Here is a 5,000-nt window from a genome sequence, read left to right as displayed (position 1 = left end):
CTATGCAGTGTTGGGCCTGGATAGTACTTGGATGGGAGACCACCTGGGAATACCAGGTGCTGTAGGTAATTTTATACTGCCATAACATTCTTTTCTATTACATTTTACATTTAATTTTTTCAACTAATCAATGAATTTCCTTGAGTTAAGAAGTAAAAGAGGTCTAAAGTTAATATTATTGAGCACCTGCAGCCAAACCACACTGGACATGCCCAATCTCATCTGATCTTGGAAGCTATGCAGTGTTGGGCATGGTTAGTACTTGGATGGGAGTCCACCCAGGAATCCCAGGTGCTGTAGGTAATTTTATATAGCCATAACATTCTTTTCTATTACATTTTACATTTAATTTTTTCAACTTATCAATGAATTTACTTGAGTTAAGAAGTAATAGCGGTATAAATTTATTGCTTTTGAGCACCTACTGCCAAACCACACTGGACATGCCCAATCTCGTCTGATCTTGGAAACTATGCAGTGTTGGGGCCTGGTTAGTACTTGGATGGGAGACCACTTGGGAATACCAGGTGCTGTAGGTAATTTTATACTGCCATAACATTCTTTTCTATTACATTTTACATTTAATTTTTTCAACTTATCTATGAATTTACTTGAGTTAAGAAGTAATAGAGGTCTAAATTTAATGCTTTTGAGCACCTACAGCCAAACCACACTGGACATGCCCAATCTCGTCTGGTCTTGGAAGCTATACAGTGTTGGGACTGGTTTGTACTTCGATGGGAGACCACCTTGGAATACCAGGTGCTGTATGTAATTTTAAACAGCCAAAACATTCTTTTCTATTACATTTTACATTTAATTTTTTCAACTTATCAATGAATTCACTTGAGTTAAGAAGTAAAAGAAGTCTAAAGTTAATGTTTTTGAGCACCTACAGCCAAACCACACTGGACATGCCCAATCTCGTCTGATCTTGGAAGCTATGCAGTGCTGGACCTGGTTAGTACTTGGATGGGAGACCACCTGGGAACACCAGGTGCAATAGGCAATTTTATACAGCCATAACATTCTTTTCTATTTCATTTTACAATTAATTTTTTCAACTTATCAATGAATTTACTTGAGTTAAGAAGTAATAGAGGTCTAAGTTTAATGCTTTTGAGCACCTACAGCCAAACCACACTGGACATGCCCAATCTCGTCTGATCTTGTAAGCTATGCAGTGTTGGGCCTGGTTTGTACTTGGATGGGAGAGCACCTGGGAATATTAGGTGCTGTAAGTTATTTTATACAGCCAAAACATTTTTTTCTATTACATTTTACATTTAATTTTTTCAACTTATCAATGAATTTACTTGAGTTAAGAAGTAAAAGAGGTCTAAAGTTAATGTTTTTGAGCACCTACAGCCAAACCACGCTGGACTTGCCCAATCTCATCTGATCTTGGAAAATATGCAGTGTTGGGCCTGGTTAGTACTTGGATGGGAGACCACCTGGGAATAGCAGGAGCTGTAGGTAATTTTATACTGCCATAACATTCTTTTCTATTATATTTTACATTTAATTTTACAACTAATCATTGAATTTACTTGAGTTAAGAAGTAAAAGAAGTCTAAAGTTAATGTTTATGAGCACCTACAGCCAAACCACACTGGACGTTCCCCATCTCGTCTGATCTTGGAAGCTATGCAGTGTTGGGCCTGGTTAGTACTTGGATGGGAGACCACCTGGGAATACCAGGTGCTGTAGGTAATTTTTTGCAGCCATAACATTCTTTTCTATTACATTTTACATTTAATTTTTTCAACTTATCAATGAATTTACTTGAGTTAAGAAGTAATAGAGGTCTAAAGTTAATGATTTTGAGCACCTACAGCCAAACCACTCTGGACTTGCCCAATCTCATCTGAACTTGGAAGCTATGCGGTGTTGGGGCTGGTTAGTACTTGGACGGGAGACCACCTGGGAATACCAGGTGCTGTAGGTAATTTTATATAGCCATAACATTCTTTTCTATTATATTTTACATTTAATTTTACAACTAATCATTGAATTTACTTGAGTTAAGAAGTAAAAGAGGTCTAAAGTTAATTTTTTTGAGCACCTACAGCCAAACCACACTGGACATTCCCCATCTCGTCTGATCTTGGAAGCTATGCAGTGTTGGGCCTGGTTAGTACTTGTATGGGAGACCACCTGGGAATACCAGGTGCTGTAGGTAATTTTTTGCAGCCATAACATTCTTTTCTATTACATTTTACATTTAATTTTTTCAACTTATCAATGAATTTACTTGAGTTAAGAAGTAATAGAGGTCTAAGTTAATGATTTTGAGCACCTACAGCCAAACCACTCTGGACTTGCCCAATCTCATCTGATCTTGGAAGCTATGCGGTGTTGGGGCTGGTTAGTACTTGGACGGGAGACCACCTGGGAATACCAGGTGCTGTAGGTAATTTTATATAGCCATAACATTCTTTTCTATTACATTTTACATTACATTTTTTCAACTTATCAATGAATTTACTTGAGTTAAGAAGTAAAAGAGGTCTAAAGTTAATATTATTGAGCACCTGCAGCCAAACCACACTGGACATGCCCAATCTCATCTGATCTTGGAAGCTATGCAGTGTTGGGCTTGGTTAGTACTTGGATGGGAGTCCACCCAGGAATCCCAAGTGCTGTAGGTAATTTTATATAGCCATAACATTCTTTTCTATTACATTTTACATTTAATTTTTTCAACTTATCAATGAATTTACTTGAGTTAAGAAGTAATAGCGGTATAAATTTATTGCTTTTGAGCACCTACAGCCAAACCACACTGGACATGCCCAATCTCGTCTGATCATGGAAACTATGCAGTGTTGGGGCCTGGTTAGTACTTGGATGGGAGACCACTTGGGAATACCAGGTGCTGTAGGTAATTTTATACTGCCATAACATTCTTTTCTATTACATTTTACATTTTATTTTTTCAACTTATCTATGAATTTACTTGAGTTAAGAAGTAATAGAGGTCTAAATTTAATGCTTTTGAGCACCTACAGCCAAACCACACTGGACATGCCCAATCTCGTCTGGTCTTGGAAGCTATACAGTGTTGGGACTGGTTTGTACTTTGATGGGAGACCACCTTGGAATACCAGGTGCTGTATGTAATTTTAAACAGCCAAAACATTCTTTTCTATTACATTTTACATTTAATTTTTTCAACTTATCAATGAATTCACTTGAGTTAAGAAGTAAAAGAAGTCTAAAGTTAATGTTTTTGAGCACCTACAGCCAAACCACACTGGACATGCCCAATCTCGTCTGATCTTGGAAGCTATGCAGTGCTGGACCTGGTTAGTACTTGGATGGGAGACCACCTGGGAACACCAGGTGCAATAGGCAATTTTATACAGCCATAACATTCTTTTCTATTTCATTTTACAATTAATTTTTTCAACTTATCAATGAATTTACTTGAGTTAAGAAGTAATAGAGGTCTAAGTTTAATGCTTTTGAGCACCTACAGCCAAACCACACTGGACATGCCCAATCTCGTCTGATCTTGGAAGCTATGCAGTGTTGGGCCTGGTTTGTACTTGGATGGGAGAGCACCTGGGAATACCAGGTGCTGTAAGTAATTTTATACAGCCAAAACATTCTTTTCTATTACATTTTACATTTAATTTTTTCAACTTATCAATGAATTTACTTGAGTTAAGAAGTAAAAGAGGTCTAAAGTTAATGTTTTTGAGCACCTACAGCCAAACCACGCTGGACTTGCCCAATCTCATCTGATCTTGGAAAATATGCAGTGTTGGGCCTGGTTAGTACTTGGATGGGAGACCACCTGGGAATAGCAGGAGCTGTAGGTAATTTTATACTGCCATAACATTCTTTTCTATTATATTTTACATTTAATTTTACAACTAATCATTGAATTTACTTGAGTTAAGAAGTAAAAGAGGTCTAAAGTTAATGTTTTTGAGCACCTACAGCCAAACCACACTGGACATTCCCCATCTCGTCTGATCTTGGAAGCTGTGCAGTGTTGGGCCTGGTTAGTACTTGGATGGGAGACCACCTGGGAATACCAGGTGCTGTAGGTAATTTTTTGCAGCCATAACATTCTTTTCTATTACATTTTACATTTAATTTTTTCAACTTATCAATGAATTTACTTGAGTTAAGAAGTAATAGACGTCTAAAGTTAATGATTTTGAGCACCTACAGCCAAACCACTCTGGACTTGCCCAATCTCATCTGATCTTGGAAGCTATGCGGTGTTGGGGCTGGTTAGTACTTGGACGGGAGACCACCTGGGAATACCAGGTGCTGTAGGTAATTTTATATAGCCATAACATTCTTTTCTATTACATTTTACATTACATTTTTTCAACTTATCAATGAATTTACTTGAGTTAAGAAGTAAAAGAGGTCTAAAGTTAATATTATTGAGCACCTGCAGCCAAACCACACTGGACATGCCCAATTTTGTCTGATCTTGGAAGCTATGCAGTGTTGGGCCTGGTTAGTACTTGGATGGGAAACCACCCAGGAATCCCAAGTGCTGTAGGTAATTTTATATAGCCATAACATTCTTTTCTATTACATTTTACGTTTAATTTTTTCAACTTATCAATGAATTTACTTGAGTTAAGAAGTAATAGCGGTATAAATTTAATGCTTTTGAGCACCTACAGCCAAACCACACTGGACATGCCCAATCTCGTCTGATCTTGGAATCTATGCAGTGTTGGGGCCTGGTTAGTACTTGGATGGGAGACAACTTGGGAATACCAGGTGCTGTAGGTAATTTTATACTGCCATAACATTCTTTTCTATTACATTTTACATTTAATTTTTTCAACTTATCAATGAATTTACTTGAGTTAAGAAGTAATAGAGGTCTAAAGTTAATGTTTTTGAGCACCTACAGCCAAACCACGCTGGACTTGCCCTATCTCATCTGATCTTGGAAAATATGCAGTGTTGGGCCTGGTTAGTACTTGGATGGGAGACCACCTGGGAATAGCAGGAGCTGTAGG

The 5,000-nt window shown here is 37.6% G+C and overlaps 22 pseudogenes; all 22 read left to right on the top strand.

Moving 5' to 3' along the window:
• LOC148445986 (5S ribosomal RNA) overlaps positions 1 to 68 on the top strand; it is a 119-nt pseudogene extending 51 nt beyond the window's left edge.
• Positions 69 to 184: 116 nt separating this feature from the next.
• Positions 185 to 303, top strand: LOC148445985 (5S ribosomal RNA; annotated as a pseudogene).
• Positions 304 to 419: 116 nt separating this feature from the next.
• Positions 420 to 539, top strand: LOC148445984 (5S ribosomal RNA; annotated as a pseudogene).
• A 116-nt stretch (positions 540 to 655) lies between these two features.
• LOC148445983 (5S ribosomal RNA) lies at positions 656 to 774 on the top strand (annotated as a pseudogene).
• A 116-nt stretch (positions 775 to 890) lies between these two features.
• On the top strand, positions 891 to 1,009 carry LOC148445982 (5S ribosomal RNA; annotated as a pseudogene).
• A 116-nt stretch (positions 1,010 to 1,125) lies between these two features.
• LOC148445981 (5S ribosomal RNA) lies at positions 1,126 to 1,244 on the top strand (annotated as a pseudogene).
• A 116-nt stretch (positions 1,245 to 1,360) lies between these two features.
• LOC148445980 (5S ribosomal RNA) lies at positions 1,361 to 1,479 on the top strand (annotated as a pseudogene).
• A 115-nt stretch (positions 1,480 to 1,594) lies between these two features.
• Positions 1,595 to 1,713, top strand: LOC148445979 (5S ribosomal RNA; annotated as a pseudogene).
• Positions 1,714 to 1,829: 116 nt separating this feature from the next.
• Positions 1,830 to 1,948, top strand: LOC148445978 (5S ribosomal RNA; annotated as a pseudogene).
• Positions 1,949 to 2,063: 115 nt separating this feature from the next.
• Positions 2,064 to 2,182, top strand: LOC148445977 (5S ribosomal RNA; annotated as a pseudogene).
• Positions 2,183 to 2,297: 115 nt separating this feature from the next.
• On the top strand, positions 2,298 to 2,416 carry LOC148445976 (5S ribosomal RNA; annotated as a pseudogene).
• A 116-nt stretch (positions 2,417 to 2,532) lies between these two features.
• Positions 2,533 to 2,651, top strand: LOC148445975 (5S ribosomal RNA; annotated as a pseudogene).
• A 116-nt stretch (positions 2,652 to 2,767) lies between these two features.
• Positions 2,768 to 2,887, top strand: LOC148445974 (5S ribosomal RNA; annotated as a pseudogene).
• A 116-nt stretch (positions 2,888 to 3,003) lies between these two features.
• On the top strand, positions 3,004 to 3,122 carry LOC148445973 (5S ribosomal RNA; annotated as a pseudogene).
• Positions 3,123 to 3,238: 116 nt separating this feature from the next.
• On the top strand, positions 3,239 to 3,357 carry LOC148445972 (5S ribosomal RNA; annotated as a pseudogene).
• Positions 3,358 to 3,473: 116 nt separating this feature from the next.
• Positions 3,474 to 3,592, top strand: LOC148445971 (5S ribosomal RNA; annotated as a pseudogene).
• A 116-nt stretch (positions 3,593 to 3,708) lies between these two features.
• On the top strand, positions 3,709 to 3,827 carry LOC148445970 (5S ribosomal RNA; annotated as a pseudogene).
• Positions 3,828 to 3,942: 115 nt separating this feature from the next.
• Positions 3,943 to 4,061, top strand: LOC148445969 (5S ribosomal RNA; annotated as a pseudogene).
• Positions 4,062 to 4,177: 116 nt separating this feature from the next.
• LOC148445968 (5S ribosomal RNA) lies at positions 4,178 to 4,296 on the top strand (annotated as a pseudogene).
• A 116-nt stretch (positions 4,297 to 4,412) lies between these two features.
• LOC148445967 (5S ribosomal RNA) lies at positions 4,413 to 4,531 on the top strand (annotated as a pseudogene).
• Positions 4,532 to 4,647: 116 nt separating this feature from the next.
• On the top strand, positions 4,648 to 4,767 carry LOC148445966 (5S ribosomal RNA; annotated as a pseudogene).
• A 116-nt stretch (positions 4,768 to 4,883) lies between these two features.
• The window catches only part of LOC148445965 (5S ribosomal RNA), a 119-nt pseudogene continuing 2 nt past the window's right edge, over positions 4,884 to 5,000 (top strand).

The sequence above is a fragment of the Taudactylus pleione genome, unplaced genomic scaffold, assembly GCF_031769625.1.
Source record: "Taudactylus pleione unplaced genomic scaffold, aTauple2 ptg001270l, whole genome shotgun sequence".
Classification (NCBI taxonomy): Eukaryota; Metazoa; Chordata; class Amphibia; order Anura; family Myobatrachidae; genus Taudactylus; species Taudactylus pleione.
Note: the sequence above shows the minus strand (reverse complement) of the source record. Positions and strands in the feature narration are given on the sequence as shown.